Source organism: Saccostrea echinata, unplaced genomic scaffold (genome assembly GCF_033153115.1).
Source record: "Saccostrea echinata isolate AGI-Se365-2 ecotype Australia unplaced genomic scaffold, CSIRO_AGI_Sech_v1 ptg000047l, whole genome shotgun sequence".
Taxonomy (NCBI): Eukaryota; Metazoa; Mollusca; class Bivalvia; order Ostreida; family Ostreidae; genus Saccostrea; species Saccostrea echinata.
Genome location: NW_026889796.1, coordinates 846,938 through 864,093, shown reverse-complemented (window position 1 = coordinate 864,093; position 17,156 = coordinate 846,938). Strand labels below are relative to the sequence as shown.

At 31.9% G+C, this 17,156-nt stretch overlaps 1 long non-coding RNA gene and 1 other non-coding gene across 2 annotated transcripts; both read left to right on the top strand.

Moving 5' to 3' along the window:
• Positions 1 to 4,388: 4,388 nt before the first annotated feature.
• LOC133203080 (small nucleolar RNA U3) lies at positions 4,389 to 4,610 on the top strand. The gene has a single exon (XR_009723333.1). It is a non-coding gene; the product is annotated as a small nucleolar RNA U3 (small nucleolar RNA).
• A 7,407-nt stretch (positions 4,611 to 12,017) lies between these two features.
• On the top strand, positions 12,018 to 15,683 carry LOC133202562 (uncharacterized). Its single transcript, XR_009723255.1, has 3 exons — positions 12,018 to 12,185; positions 13,859 to 13,964; positions 15,575 to 15,683. It is a non-coding gene; the product is annotated as an uncharacterized LOC133202562 (long non-coding RNA).
• The last annotated feature ends 1,473 nt before the right edge of the window (positions 15,684 to 17,156 follow it).

Sequence of the window (17,156 nt, the reverse complement as noted above, 5' to 3'; positions counted from 1 at the left end):
CATGACGAGTTTGTGATTTTTTTTTTATTTATTTAAGAGACTTCTAATATTTACATCTAGCTTTTTAAGCGATGATGTTAATGATGTTGTATCTTCTTTAATTTTTTTTTACATTGATCATGTTTCAGTATATTGAATTCTTTTGTGAAAATTAAATTAAATACTTTCTTTTCAAGACAAGACACATTATTCATTCATGTCCATAAGTATCACATCTTAATTTCTTCGCCTCGTCTTGAAACAATAATTGTACAGATATAGAGACCATTTCGTGATCGAATCAAAAAAAAAAAAAAAAAAAAAAAATGTGTCAGACGGTGAAAAATGGTAGAACTTCAAGTTGAACAAAAAGTTTTTATTTTATTTTCCTTCACATTTTGCAATCTTAAAAAAAAAAAATAATAATGCAGGCTTTAAAGAAAAAAAAATGATTCCTTTAAAAAAAGTTCAGCCTTTATAGAAAATGATATAACAAATAAATAGAGGGAATTCAATGTTTTGTAGTTGGATATGAAATTTATTTCACGAGTGGGACAGGATTAATTGATATTATCACAAGTGCGAAGCACGAGTGAAAATATCCAAAAATCCTGTTTCATCGGAGTGAATTGAAATAAATTTCATATCCAACTACAATATAGTTGAATTTTCTGTTTATTACAATTTCTTTGATTTTTCCTTTGCCTCTGGCAGTTTTAGTCTCTATCAAGATGGTTCAGTTACTATCTCTATATTATGACAGGCTAGCAATTATTATTATTATTATTTTTTTTTTTACTTCCTTTGATATTCTTTCACACTATGGGAGAATATTACCTTGGTATCCTTTCACACTGTGAGAGAATATCACTTTTATTCAATAAATAAATCACGGTATTTCACTGTTGAAAATGTAACAAAGCCCTTTCATTCAGTCAATCCATAGATATTTTAATTTGACCCCCCCCCCCCAAAATACAGTGACCTCGCACTCCGTGCTTGGTCGATATGCTTTTCTGTGAAGTCTATATTTCTTTCAACCAACCTTATAAAAGGGCTATGTTGCATAGTATGGATAACCTCACACTACTTTTAAGTGATTTCATTACAGTAATACCAATGCTCAAATATGAGAGCATTTTCTGTGGTCCAAATAGGGCTGATTTCACGGTGGTAGCGGTTACGTAGACCTACAATCTTGATGTATATGCTGGAAAGATCCTTTGTGCATTCATTCATTGTGGCTAGGTTCTACTCCTACGATCTGGAACGCAGTATTGTTTGTATTGGCAAAAATATTCATCAACTTCTGTCAATGGCTAGACGAATTCGAAGCACTAGAAGGGTATTAATGAGGAAATGTGTCTGTTAATAGTTTCTCAGTGTTAGCATGTAAACCCTGTCGACGTCTGTACATCGAAGACCCTTGATATCCAAAAAAGTAGACACCAAAAAGGGTATAAGAGAATCTCCTCATCAATTCAAATATCAGACAATGCTTCTCAAAAAGAGCATTGGCAATAAATACCGGCTGAATATATTCTTCTGTTATTTGTATAATTTTTCACAGATTATGAATAATTTATTTATATTTGCAAAGATACATGTTCATGTATATTACTACAAACATATTGAAGTTAAAGTATCTATAGAGTATATATATATATCTTTCTTAAAGCACTCAGTTTAACTCAACAAGATTCATTGAAAGAAAACTATACAGAAGTCTACTTTTGCTGATAATATTTACACAAGTATTACTGTTATTCAAATTCTAATTTAGATATTTTTATAACACTTCAATGAAATTAAAAACAATGATACACTGTATTAAATGACCTCTACACGGTTGTAAATCAGTGAATTCTAAACGTATTAACAGTCACAAAACTCTTAACCATGCCTATAGATAAATGAATCAGTACTACAGTGCTACAAATCACTAAGTATAATTCGTAAAAGAAAAGTCTTCGAACGTACTATAATACAGAAGAAAAAAATGGCAATAACATTTTTTAGCACTTTATGAATTTATAAAGGATAAAAGTTCAAACGGGGATTGCAGTTATCAAAAATAATAACGTTCTATGCTTACAGGGCGGAGAGATTATATTTTCATATTTAACACATGTGATCGGAGATATCAAATTCTACATTTATATGCAAAGTGTTCAGGTACATCTTTAAAAGTAGAGAAAGTTTTGGTTGACAAGAAAGCACAGAGAAAATAATAAAAAAGCTGAAGATTATAAATTGAGCTATTTTCTCACTTTTTAGTGCTTTGTACCCGTTGTCCAAATTGGAGAAAATCAATCAGTTATTGTCCACACGTGATGCATGAATTTTCACGTGTTCATGGTAATATTTTTTCTACAAGCTTAAACCACAGGATCAAAGTATTAATATCGACAATTCCCTCTCTTTAACAGAAAACATCACCGTTTCTGTTGTCTGAACATGTCCTGGTCACATATAAATCTCAATGTCCAAACAGAAAATGACGTCATGATCGAACAAACATCAATTCAAGTGAAGGTGGGATTTCTAGTTTTGTGAAAGAGGATGGAGCTTTTCAAAAGCCTGCTCATCTTTACAGTTTTATTGTATATTGGAATTTTAACTAAGGCACAATTAAGTAAGTTAACTTTTAAAGAATATAATGTGGTGTATTTATGTAGGTTCATTGGGCATAGATACGCTCAGATTTTACTAAAAAAATACGGAGTGAGAAAGTATAATCTGACGTGGAATGCTACACCAAAATCTTAGAGAATCTCTTTTTACGGTTTTTCAGCATGGCATAAGATTTTTTTTATTTCTATTTTTTTTTAAATTTTTTTAATTTTGTATTTTATATTTTTTCAAAGAAAATGTAAAAAAAAAAAAAAAATATTTTATTAGCAAATAATATGCTTTAGATTTTAAAAGTTACTTTAATAAATGCACAAAATAAATATCTAATAAAACGTGTTATGAAGAGTAAGATATTTTAGAAAAATATCTTAGATAGTTTGACATTTTTTAATAAAAAATAATTTATCAATATAAAATGCATATATGTGATTAATGTTTTTATTTTAAACCTAAGAGATAAAACTTCCAAGAAACAAGGAATAAAATTTTAGTGTCCTTAAGTGCATTAAACTATACATGTACCTTTAGGTACATATATCTCGAAAATGCTTAAAGAAGAAATGAACAAAATACATTCAGTGGGTCATATATAAACTATTAATCATTCAATCAGAGAATGTTTATTTTATTTTCAAAATCAACTGGAGTGGTTACTCCGAATTTTCTTTTTTTTTTTTCCTATACTTTTTTCTCTAAAATGAGAAGTTTTGAACATGCGTTCAACATGTTCAATTTTTCACCAATCAGAATGCACTAGTTTGGGAGAAAATATATTGTGAATAGATTATCTATTAATTTCTATGATTTTTTTTATTTTTTTTTCTTCATATCTATCTTTGAAGATGAGAGTACATTTAGAGAGCTAGAGTTTAGCAAACTTATCAGTAAACATGTTCTGCCAAAAATCAAGGGGCGCTTATTTACGCCAGAAAATGATACAGCCCAGAATATCACAGGTAAGTGATAGGGACTAACTACTATACAGAAACAACTGTAAATTTAATAAAATTAAAATACATCTATATAACAAGGAATCTTCTTGTTAAGTATTGGGTTTTTTTCTCAAGCTGACTTTGACATTCAAATCAGTACATGTATTTTCAGAGATAATAAAACCTACTACCAAGAAAGTTCTAGATTTTGGTAAGTTAAGCGATATGTTTTGTTTATTATTTTACTGATTAATTTTTTTAAACTATGACTTTTTCTGGCTATGACATTATGATTATGTAGCTACACAATAAAGTCTTACATACTAGTACTGTCTTGAAATTTGACATTTTTATCAATAAAAAAAATCTGCGTTAGATCTCTCGAAAATGTTAAAATGGTATATTGATAAATATTTCTGGTACAAAATAAACACAAATATTAATCAAAACTCCAGAAAATAGTATTCATAAATGTATAATTTATCCTGATTAAATTTCATTTAAATGTTACAAGCTTAACGGGTTACCTTTCCATACCTACAGACACATGTTGGATTATCTTTCTTTGAAGATCGCCGCTTTAATATACATACCTTGAAAATACTGATCCGCTCGTGCACAACTTAAAAATATTGTTAATATTTATCTTTAGTTGATATAAAACATTGTTAGACAATAATAAAATTCGTTAATTTGTAGTATTATCTAATGGTTTAGTATTAGAATTAAAACTAAGTTGAAAAAGAAAACATATAAGTATTTCTTATGTATGTAAAATGTATCTAATTTATCAGTATTGCAATGTACTAAGTATATAACTGAACAGTGAACTTCGTGGAATTTAAGATCATACTCTTAGGGATCATTTCTATAGTATGTATCGCCGGGACACCAGGTAAAACTGTGTGATCCAGAAACCACGACGATGAGGCAGAGTGGCCCCTTCTGAGCGTGAAGCGGGCGAGGGCTGCTAGGCTTCACCGCCCAGCTCGGCCCTCGTCATTGATGACCGTTCCTCTCTCCCATAAGTGGTGAGTTGGAGGAAGGGGTCACATTCTGAGTGGTTTCAAACTTTTTAAATCAAAATGGAAGAAAATTGAAAATTTCATCAGTTGAATGAAACGGTGATTCACCGTAAATTTAACGGGTTAAGGGATGCCGAGTCCCCCAGCAGAACTACCATGCTAATATACTCTCAATATAAAGAGGAAATTATAAATTTTTAAACAAAAATTATTTCGACATAGAAATTATTTCTTAATACAATGTATTTAGATATAAAAACTTTATAATGATCGAAGGATTAAAGTAAGAACCGTCCTACCGGGGGGGGGGGGGGGGTATCATTTTTACTCTCCCATGCAAGGCAAAACAAAAAACAAAAATAGAATCGATAAAGATTTTTATTTATTTTTTATTTTATTTTATTATATTATGGCCTGGGATCATCTGTTGAAAAAAAAAATCATCGATTGACTGCAATATTTCAACTTTACATGAACCTTATTGTTTAATCCCTCTCTGTCAGAATTCAATTAATATGTGCACAGGCACCCCCCCCCCCCATTTCTTTTTTAAATTGGGACCGCACACTTTTTTCCTAACCATGTTTTCTGATGTGCATAACAAGTTATTGATTATGCAACCTTTTTATCTCTATGAATTATTTGTAAATAATAATAATAAATAAAATAATGAAATAATGCTTTTTGACTGACACATTTTCAAGAGCCGGTGATCTTTTTTTTTTTTTTTTTTTGACTGCCGAGAAAAGTAAATTTACAAATAGCTCAAAGAGGAGTGATATCATGTAACGCATATTAATTTTGAAAACACGAATAGGAAGTAAAAGGGTCACTGTGTTTCGATCAAAATTTGATAAAAACTATTTGGGTATGCCCAAAGTTAGTTCTGTGGTATTCTACCGATTTATTTCTATAAATAACAATTTTCAAGATTGATTTTTTGTTAGCATGCACGTCCGCCCATGCCCCTTGTTATTACAAATAAATCAAATTGTTGGAACTTGCTAAACTTTTAATTCCTACCTTGATGATAATTTGGTAACTTGATATCAATGAAAAGGCTAGGCAGAGATAACCCAATAGTAAAGGCTGATAGTTCAATATGCTTCAATGATTATTTCGTCGTACACATACCTTCGTTTCCTTTTCTGTTAACAAAAATAACGTTTGTTTTTTCGTTCATTCAGTTTAAAGCAATAAAAGTTGCAATTTTTGTGCTTAAAAATTAAATTCTTACCTTAAAATTGTAAAATAATATTTTATTTATAAAAAATAAATTAAGCGTTTATAAATTTTTGTAGTTCATGTTTTCGTTGGAAAAAAAAACAATTTAGATGCTCGGATTGAAACAAAATTATATTATTGTTGCCATGTACATTTCATCGTAAAGAAATCTTTCTTCTTGTGAAATTTAATGCTCAGTTTTAGTCTTATTGATCACAAAGATATAAGTTAAATGTAAAATTATCACAATTATATAATTATAAAACATCATTTTTTTTAAAAAAAATAATGATTAATAGTTTTTTATACATACACACAAGGAGTAACTGAATGTTTTATATTCACTTTTCTAATACTGAGCAATCCAAATGCATGTATGCTACAGAGTAAATCAATCTGTCTACTGTAGATTTCTAAATATCCAAGAGGGATTTATTATCACCTACAAGAAACAAAGATCGCAAAATTAAAATATACTCACTTGCTGAAATACATGTACATATAAAACCTCATGATGAATAGTCCATTTCTGAATTCATTTTCCGCGATTTGACGTCCTCGTTTCATTTTCCGATATTATGTACTCACCTAAAATTAAGCAATTTAACGTATCATTCTTTTATCTGTAGGTGTTCGTAGCTATTTGGTATAGGAAAAATATTTACATGCATCAGTTTAATAAAAAGTAAGAATTTTGAAATATAAGATTCAAAATGTAAAATCACAAAATAAGTATCATAATTATTTTTATTTGTATGCTTCATTCACCACTAATCCGTGACTGGCAACAGATGCCCAGCTTGCTTGTCTAATCCCTCACGTTCTAAACAGCACCAAAACTGACGAGAACGCATCACACGCCGACCTAAAAGACAAAATCAACTGTCTCAATCCGCTCAGTAGTAAGACGGCTTCTCTATAACGCCATACTATTTAGTTCGTTAATTTTTTTTTTCAGTAACTGATAAAATAAATGATCATGGCTTTTCCCAGCTTTTCGCCTTATTTATCTGTATAATGAAAGTATACATGTATTTATGCATACAAATCATTTTGGATACAACAATTATACCTATAGTTAATGGAATGTTATGGAAAGCCGTAGGGTACCCCCACATTATTATTATTTTTTCCTATATAAGTATACCAAAAATAATTATCTCATACAAAAATAAAAATCTTGGTTTTTCTTTACAACATTATTATTTTCCTGCAACAATTATAATCTTGTCTGCCAAACGTGTACACATTATTTTTATTCTGCCCCAACATTATAATAATTATTCTCACTTTACAAGTATAATCTTTTCAGTTAGTACGGAGACATTATTTTTATACACCTCCAAATTATAATCTTGTCAGTCGATGTCTGCACACATTATTTTTATTTCGCCTCAAAATTATAATAATTATTCTTTCTTAATAATTATAATCTTGTCTGTCCATGTGTACACATTATTTTTATTTCGCCTCAAAATTATAACAATTATATTCCACATCGATCATACAATAATTATAATGTTCAACAATAATAATCTCGACCAGAAAAGATGCAACATTATTATTTAGACGCTTGACAAAATCAAACGTTTGTATGATTCTGATGCACAGCACAATTATAATCGTTCACCAATTTTGAGAAGGTAAGATTATTATTTGGACGCTTGAAAAAGGAAACGTTTGTCTGCCGAAGATAATCACGTGACTCAAGGCCATGTGCTAGTAATATGTTTTACGGTGTGACCGTTGGGGCGAGCGCAGTTGTACCATCAAAAACCTATACACAGCTTACACTTCTATAACGTTGATGGATCCGCCTCTTCAAACGTCAAACCGCACGAGACACAGTCAAGACTGTGACGTCACATGACGTCGGAATTTACGGAGACAGCCGAGCGTCTGGTTGAACGAGACTAAAGATCTTGTGCAATAATAAATGAAATACGCTGTAGAGTGGATGTAATTATTTCTATTTCTTTTAAGCCCTCTGCAAAGAAAGAAAAGTAAACGTATCTCTATGGAACGCCATAGCTGCCTGAAGGTCATTTTCATATTATATGAGGTGGAATAACCTTTATGTGAAGTGGTGAAGTCATTATATATAGTGGTAAAATCATTATATTCAATGAAAACTTTATTATATGCAGTGGTTTTATCATTATATACAGTGATAAAATCATTATATACAGTGATAAAATCATTATATACAGTGATAAAATCATTATATTCAATGAAAACTTTATTATATGCAGTGGTTTATCATTATATACAGTGATAAAATCATTATATTCAATGAAAACTTTATTATATGCAGTGGTTTTATCATTATATACAGTGATAAAATCATTATATTCAATGAAAACTTTATTATATGCAGTGGTTTATCATTATATACAGTGATAAAATCATTATATTCAATGAAAACTTTATTATATGCAGTGGTTTTATCATTATATACAGTGATAAAATCATTATATTCATTGAAAACTTTATTATATGCAGTGGTTTTATCATTATATACAGTGATAAAATCATTATTTTCATTGATAACTTTATTGTATGCAGTGGTTTTATCGTTCTGTGATGTGATGAACTCAATATATACAGTACAAACATAATTTGTGTGATAAAGCAATCATTACACTGTATGAAACCCGCTGCATGTGGAGTGCCAAGTTAATTTCATTCAGTGCGACACCTTTACATGAAGTGAAAAATCTATTATGTGCAGTACTAAGATCATTATATTATATGGTAAAATTATTATATATATTCCTTAAATCATGCTTTGCAGTAGTAACATCTTTATATGAGGTGGTTAATTAATTATATGATGTTGTTAATTTGTTATATGATGTGCTCAAATCTTTATATGCATTAGACTTTTCATGTTATGCAGTGGTAACTTCTTTATCATCATCTAAACTGATCCTTTTATTTAAAAAAATGCGCGGAGTTCCAGTTTAAAGAGTGTTTGAAAATAGGAAACCCGGGCCGTGGCAAATTAAAAGCCGGGACTATTCGAGATTTTTCTAATTTCTGATTCTATTATACAGCTTCCTGATTTTATCAACTGTGCTGAAATTTTAAGACTCATTTTTATAGGTTAATGTGTATTCGCTGTAAAAATTGCATTTAATTTTAAAATACTTAGTAATTTAGATTTTCTTGGCGATTGTTGATTTCCAAGTTCAGTGGTGGATCCAGGAATCTTGAAAAGGGGGGCCCGACAAGTTTTTGGTCGGGGTAGGTAGCCCACAGCCAAACCAAAAAACAATTGATTTATTAAATCTTATGTATATTTTGGACACAAGGGGGGGGGGGGGGCATAGGCCCTCTCTGAATCCGCCCGTGAGGTTGGTAAATCGGGTAGGCAATCAAGTAGACATTTTACGTGTTTTGTTTGTTTGTTTGTTGTTTTTCGTTTGTTTGTTTTTTTTTTTGCCATATTTGACAGAAAGCTAATAAACTTTTAAATTATTCTGATGTTAAAAATTATTCATTCTTTGAAAGGAATTTTTGAGTGAAATGACACGTTTAAGAAAAACCGGTTCACATAGGCGTCGGAACCGGGGAGGGGGGGGCTATTGCCCCCCCCCTTTTTTTTTTTTACAAAGGTAGACATAATATAGGTATTGAAAATTCGGGCGTAGGTCTAGCCTCCCCCCTCCCCACTTTCTACAGGCACGATTCATTGTAGTGAAAGAAGGGTAATAGGTAGTGTTTAAAAGAATTTGGTACTGAAAGATGTTCGACCAACCCCCCAACCCCCACCCACACCCCCGAAATAGGATTTTCGGGTTTGGAGAAAGAACAATTTTCCTTTTTTTTTTGCTTGTCAAGTTTTTTTCAGTTTTGATTTTTTTTTCTATTTCAATTAGCCACCCTACTATCAATTTCCTTCCGACGCCAATGGTTCATTAAAATCGGATTTGATCTCCCGGAAGTCAAACATAAAAAATCAGAAATACTTATTCATTATCTACATGCCATTTGATAAAATATAAATTAATTAAAGAATTATCACATATACATGTAATTATAGGACTATTAATGCAAAGCCTTGTGTCAAACTTTAATCACGCGTAAGTAGCTTGGTTTAAGGATATCCGATCCTCAGCCTTGAAGGATAACTCTTAATTTTATCATTTTATTCAAAAAGGCTAAAATGATTTTAATTTGGTTGTTTGTTTGCTGTTTAACGTCTCTCTCGAGAATTTTTCACTCATATGGAGACGCCACAATTTGCCAGTGGAGAGCTGCAAATTTTGTCCTATACTCGGCACTTACGGCCATTGAGCAGTAAGGGTTTTTTTTCGTGCCAACACCTACTGTGGCACGGGACCTCGGTTTATGGCTTTATGCGGTCTCTTACGAAGGACCGGTCTCAACGTCCCACTGTCGGATTCGAACCCGTGACGTAAGGATTGACTCCTTATTCCGCGTCTCTTAGAGCAGACACTCTAATCACCGTGCCACGTTGGCGACGGCAAAGATGAAACTTGAAAATGAAATGTTTTCATGCAGCAATTTTTATTTTAAGCATTTCAATGTGATTTAAGGTTTTCTGAAGTCTTAGAAACAGTCTTATAAATAGTTGATATTAGTAATTTACCCCCCCCCCCCCCGGAAAAAAGTATTAAACAAATTACATATTTAACGTAATCCAGTTTCCTTCCATCTACTAGCATATAGATACATGTACCAGTGAACATTTGCATATTATGAAATTAGAAATGATTTATGGTGTTTTGCACCAGGTTCTTCCCGGATGATCGGATCTGGTTTAATAATCCTTTTTTTAATGAAAATGTGTATTTTGCATAAAAATAGCATTTTCAAATGAAGAAATTACTATAAAAAGAAATAGTTTTTTTTAGTTAAAATACAGTGTTTAACATCGGAATAATTTTTAAGTTTATTAGATTTTTATCAAATATGTCAAAAAACAAAAAAAAAAACAAAAAACAAAAAAAAAACAAAAAAAACAAAAAAAAACAACAACAACAAAAAAAAAAACAAAACAAAAAACACACACACACACACATAAAATATCACCAACCCAGTCTACCCATTTTACAAACATGGAAATCAACAATCGCCAAAAAAAAAAAAAAAAAAAAAAAAAAAAAAAAAAAAAAAAAAATCTAAAATACTAAGTACTTATAGCACAATAGATAAAATATTAAATCAAAAAATTGAAACTGCCAACCAATTTTACTTGAAGCCAAAAATCGTAAAGAAAATCTAAAATACCAAGTATTTAAATACAATTTTTACAGGGAAAACACATTAGGTTAAAAAAAGAGTCTGAAAATTTTAAATCAGAAATTTGAAAAAATCTCGAATAGTCCCGGCTTTTAATTTGCCACGGCCCGGGTTTCCTATTTTCAAACACTCTTTAAACTGGAACTCCGCGCATTTTTTTTTTTTAAATAAAAGGACCAGTTTAGATGATGATAAAGAAGTTACCACTGCATAACATGAAATGACTAATGCATAAAAAGAATTGACCACATCATATAACAAATTAACAACATCATATAATTAATTAACCACCTCATATTAAGATGTTACCACTGCAAAGTATGATTTTAGGAATATATATAACAATTTTACTATATAATATAATGATCTTAGTACTGCACATAATAGATTTTTCACTTCATGTAAAGGTGTCGCACTGAATGAAATTAACTTGGCACTCCACATGCAGCGGGTTTCATACAATGTAATGATTGCTTTATCACACAAATTATGTTTGTACTGTATATATTGAATTTATCACATCACAGAAAGATATCAGTTATGTATATAATGGAAAAACCACTGCATATAATGATTTTACAGCATAATGTAACGGTACTATCACTTCATTACATTATTTAACCACTACATATAATGACATTGCCACTGAATATAATGATAAAACCACTGCATATAATAAAGTTATCAATGAATATAATGATTCTATCACTGTATATAATGATTTTATCACTGTATATAAAGATAAAACCACTGCATATAATAAAGTTTTCATTGAATATAATGATTTTACCACTATATATAATGCCTTCACCACTTCACATAAAGGTTATACCACCTCATATAAAATGAAAATGACCTTCAGGCAGCTATGGCGTTCCATATATCTCTCGGTAATGAATAATTATCCTTGGTCTTTTGAATGTTTTGTAAGAATTTCGCATGGAACCCTGGTAGCGAAGGAATTCTGGGAATGTTGCACCAGAAAATTTGCCTGACGTATGTACAGATTTCATTCCGAATTTTCTCTGTTCTTACACGTTAGTCTATTGAGCTCGCTTCGCGCCGCTCGCTGCGCTCGCTATCAACAGTGCGGCAGTGCCAGTGAAAGTCAGGCGGTATGCCGGTAAGTAAAGATGATTTTGTGATATTAATGTACAAGTAAGTGATTTACATTCATTCGATAAAGGAAATGTCTCAGAAATCAGCTGTCAGCATATTGTAATTGAACTACGGCTTCCGAAGAAACTAGTTCGAATTATCTCTATACCTTTGTATAGGGGATGGAGATTGCATGGTGATTTTATGTTCCATATGTAGATAAAGTGGCGATAAATTATATGATATATCTTTACTAACAGATATATCTTTACCAACAGTATATGCTCGTATTTTACAGTTTTAGCTTGAATTTTCTCTGCAGTAAATCATTTACACTGAGTCTTACTGTCAGTTGAAAGTCTGACTATTGATGACTTGTCTGGATTTGCTGATTTTATGTAGTTATGTATGATTGGACCAAAACATTTCTCTTAATATGGCACCAAACACCTATGTTTGTGTCTTTGTTGTCTGTTGTTTAATGTCCCTCTCGAGAATTTTTCACTCATATGGACCTATACTCTGCACTCAGGGTCATTGAGCAGTGAGGGATCTTTTTCGTGCCAGCACCTACTGCAACACAGGTTTATAAGTCTATTCAGAAAGACTGGTCTCCACCTCCCGCAATGGGATTCGAACCCGCGACAAGGATCAACTCCTGGCCTTACTCAGTGACTCTAAAGCAAATGTTTTAACCACTGCACCACGCAGGCGACCCTATGTTTGTTAACATGAGCCTATGTTTGTTAACATGAGCAAGAGCTATGTTATTGTTAATTTTTACATTTTACCCGATGTGTTCAATTAACTACCAGTTAACTGCACAAATCACTAAACACAATCAGGCAACACTCGTGTGTTGGATTTGGTTTTAGCTCACCTGAGCCAAAGTCTCAAGTGAGCTTTTCTGATCACATTTTGTCTGTCCGTAAACTTTTCACATTTTCGACTTCTTTTCAAGAGCTACTGGGCCAATTTCAACCAAACTTGCCATAAAGTATCCGTGGGTAAAGGGGAATCAATTTGTTCAAATGAAGGGCCATGCCTTTTTCTAAAGGGAGGTACATGTAATTACAAATTTGTGAAAAATTAATGGCATCTTTTAAAAATCTTCTCAAGAACCACTGGGCCAGGAAAGATGAAACCTGTGTGGAAAGACCTTCAGGTAGTGTAGATTCAAATTTGTTTAAATCATGACCCCAGGGGTTAGGGTGGGGCAACAATGGATGATCAAAGTTTTACAAAAGAATACATAGGAAAAATCTTTAAAAAATTTTCTTCTCAAGATCAGCAAAGCAATGATTGTTGATATTTATATGGAAGCATCCTTAATAGGTAGTCTAGATTCAGATTTGTTCAAATCATTACTCCTGGGGGGTAGAGTGGGGCCTCAAGGAAAGTACCCACTTATTGGGGAAAAAATCTATAAAAATCTTCTAAAGCCATGATTAGTGAAAGAAATATGGAAGCATCCTCAGATAGTGTAGTTTCAAATTTGTTCCAATCATGCCAAAGACACTGTTCAATGACCTTTTGAACAAAAAAAATTCACTTCTGTTTTTCCAGCCACTGCCATTAAAAGAGTCAATTGACAAATTCTAAATATAAGAAATTCTACATTTTTTGTTCAATCATCAGTCACCATGAGAAAAAGAAATTATGCTTTAGTTTTTTAATTATTTGCACATTTAATTTTAGGAGCAACAAAGAGTCTTGATTTTTAGAGGCAGGTTTTAAAGAAAGAAATCAGTGTTGTAAAGAAAGAAAAAGATTTTCCACTCAAAGAATTATGGATAACACAGAGGTAAAAAGGACAATAATGGTTAGAGAGAATTAAGAAATTATTTATTTATTACATAGGCAGATATACCCGGGGGGAGGGGGGAGGGTAAGAAAATGTAATGGGTACTTGCAAATTTTTACATTGAGATTTTTTTAAATTTAATCTGCAGAAAATATAAATTTTAGGATGTACATAATCTAGTAGGTGCTATATTTAGATTTACACTCTTTTGATATGTTTAAAACAGACATCTTCTTAATAATTAATTATTTACAATTTAGCTCACCTGAGTCTAAGGCTCAAGTGAATTTTTCTGATCAAAGAGTGTCGGGCATCTGTCTATCATACATAAATGTTGTGTGTCATCCGTAAATTTTCAACTTTTCAAAGTTTTTGTCCAGAAATCAACCCAATTTATCACAAGGTAATATTGGGTGGAGAGAATTTAATTTCATTCAAATGAAGGGCCAAGGGGAGATAATTAAGAAAAAGTTAAAGTTTAGTGAGTGTCATTTGAAAGTCTTCTTCTCAAGAACCACTGGGCCAGGAAAGAAAAACGTGTGGAACAATCCTCAGGTAGTGTAGATTCATATTTGTTTAAATCATGACCCCCGCGGTTAGCAGGGGCCACAATGGACAATCAAAGTTTTACACAAGAATACAAAGGAAAGATAATTAAAAATCTTCTAAGGCCATGATTAGGCCAAGATAAATAAATAGTATGTTTCATATTCCAACCCGAGAAAAAATAAGTAGATAGGCAAAACATTTTATTTTATTTTAACATTTTATTAGTTAAAATTCAACTTTCACAATAAACAAAATGAGAAAAACAGAGAGTTCATTTCTTTTTCCCAAAAGGTTGGCTTACTAATGGCATTTCTGTTTAATGTGTATAGGATATGCATTTTCCCAAACACCGCAGTGATCGAGATTTGGATTTCTAATAGTGAAAATGGAATTGTTTACTTCCGGAAAGATATCGGCAGATAAATTTTTCAGGGTCGGCTCATATATTTTAGGGTTGGTTGGGGAACCGGAAACACACAATTTATTTATCTAGGCCTTAGTCAAAGAAATAGAAAACATCGTCAGTTAGTGTAGATTTAGGTTTGTTCAAATCATGCCTGCTTCCCCTCCCCTTAGGATTAGTTCGACCCAGTATGAATTTTAACTTTTCAATACTGAACGCCAAAGAGCTCAAGTGAGCAGTGTGGCCCATGGGATTTTTATTTGAGCATAGTCATTTCTATGCAAAATAGCGTAGTGTATGTTCATTATGATTTGTTTTTTTTTTGGCCATACTTTGCCAATAAAGATACGGTATAAAATTGTCAAAAGGAGTTTAAAGATTTTTAAAAAATTTACAGGCAAGTTACAAAGGATATAGTGAGAACAATGGGGAGGGTTTTTTTCCATAAAGGGAAATAACTCTTGCAAATGGACAATTTTTTTTAATCATGTAAGAAATGCCAGTTCTGTTCACACAAGGAATACCCAATTTGCTGTCACATTGAAAGCCTTCCACTTGTCATGCTTATCATGAAAAAAATTCTCCATCCTACCCAGTCCCCTTGATTATGCATGATAATTATAAAAACTCTAATTGTGTTTTGAATGTTATTTTTCAGGGTTCAGGAACCATAAATTTGATGTTGGAGTCTTAACTTCACCCTGATAGACTTTGAGCACGTCATAAGTTTAAGACCTATGGACAAAAATCTTGCAATGGGAAGATAACACAGCCTTGATAAAAATCAGAGAAATCTCGATAGAAGAGTGTGCTGGTCTGGACAAAAAATTGCAATGTGAATAACTTTGAAGAAAGAAGAGTCTTGGCGAATTTCAGAGAATTCTTGATGAAAGAATGCATGTGTTGTTCCTGATTAATTTATACATGAAATTTGTCCTTTTGACATCATTTGACACTCCATTTGAAGTGATGCATTTTTGATAAATTTCTATTTGAAATATGTCCATTTGATACTCCATTTAAAATGTCACAGCCATGTCTCAGTTTGCCGCTGATGAACTAGGATCTGCATGTTTTAAAAAAAAACTTGAATTTCTGCATTTATATTGATTGAATTTATTAGCTCACCTGAGCCGAAGGCTCAAGTGAGCTTTTCTGATCAAAATTTGTCCGTTTTCTCTCGTTGTCATTGTAAACTTTAATAATTACAAAATAGCGAAAATTTAATGGCACCATTAAAAAATCTTCTTCTCTTGAACCAATGATCCAGGAAAGATGAAACTCACATGGAATCATTGTCAGGTAGTGTAGATTCAAGTTTGTTCAAATCATGACCCCCTGGGTGTAGGGTGGGGCCACAATGAATGTTCAAACTTTTAGGAAAAAAAGGTCACAGTCGAAGAAAATATGTAAGCATCCTTAGTTACATGTAGTGTAGATTCAATTTTGTTCAAATCATACTCCCCCTTTTTAGGGGTAGGTCGGAACCACTTGTGCATTTAAGCTTTTACATACTAAACTGATTTTTGCTTTTTTCCTAGCCACAGTACTCAGGTGAGCGAGGTGGCCCATGGGCCTCTTGTTAAAGTTGTATATATGTATACCAAAATAATCGAGGCATTTGCTATTTGAATATTTTGCAAATAGTTTCTTTGCCATTTTCCTGAAAGTAATTTGCACATTTATTTTATTTAAAGTTATCTGGTAATGATGTGTTATTAACCTACCCATTTGGTGACAAGAGGTACATTATTATATTGTAATATTTACTCATTGTCGAAAAATCAAGACCAAAAATTGCCACTCAGGGCGGGGTGGGAGATGGAATGTACTAAAATTATATGAAAATGGATAATAAATTGTGATGATTTTTTTATGGTGTTGTCTTGGATTTGAATGACAAACATGCACAGGAAGGCATGTTGGAAAAGCCGGATTGACTTCCTGGAGTTCTGTCATATACATGTTATAATCATTGACCCAAATACTGTTCACCAACATTGAAAATACATGTTCAAAATATGGGAGCTACTATATGGCCTATATAGGAGCTCCTATATTTTGAACATGATTCAGGTCTACATTAATGAAAATAAAGGAGAGATCTTAGAAAATCAAAATTTCCACTTAGCCATAAATGAATAAAAAAACAAGATTTGTTTGTGAAACAATGATGCCCCTAATAGCAGCTTATGGTGAAGGTCAAAGTTTCTCAAATGCAAGTTAAAGTCCAAGTCAAG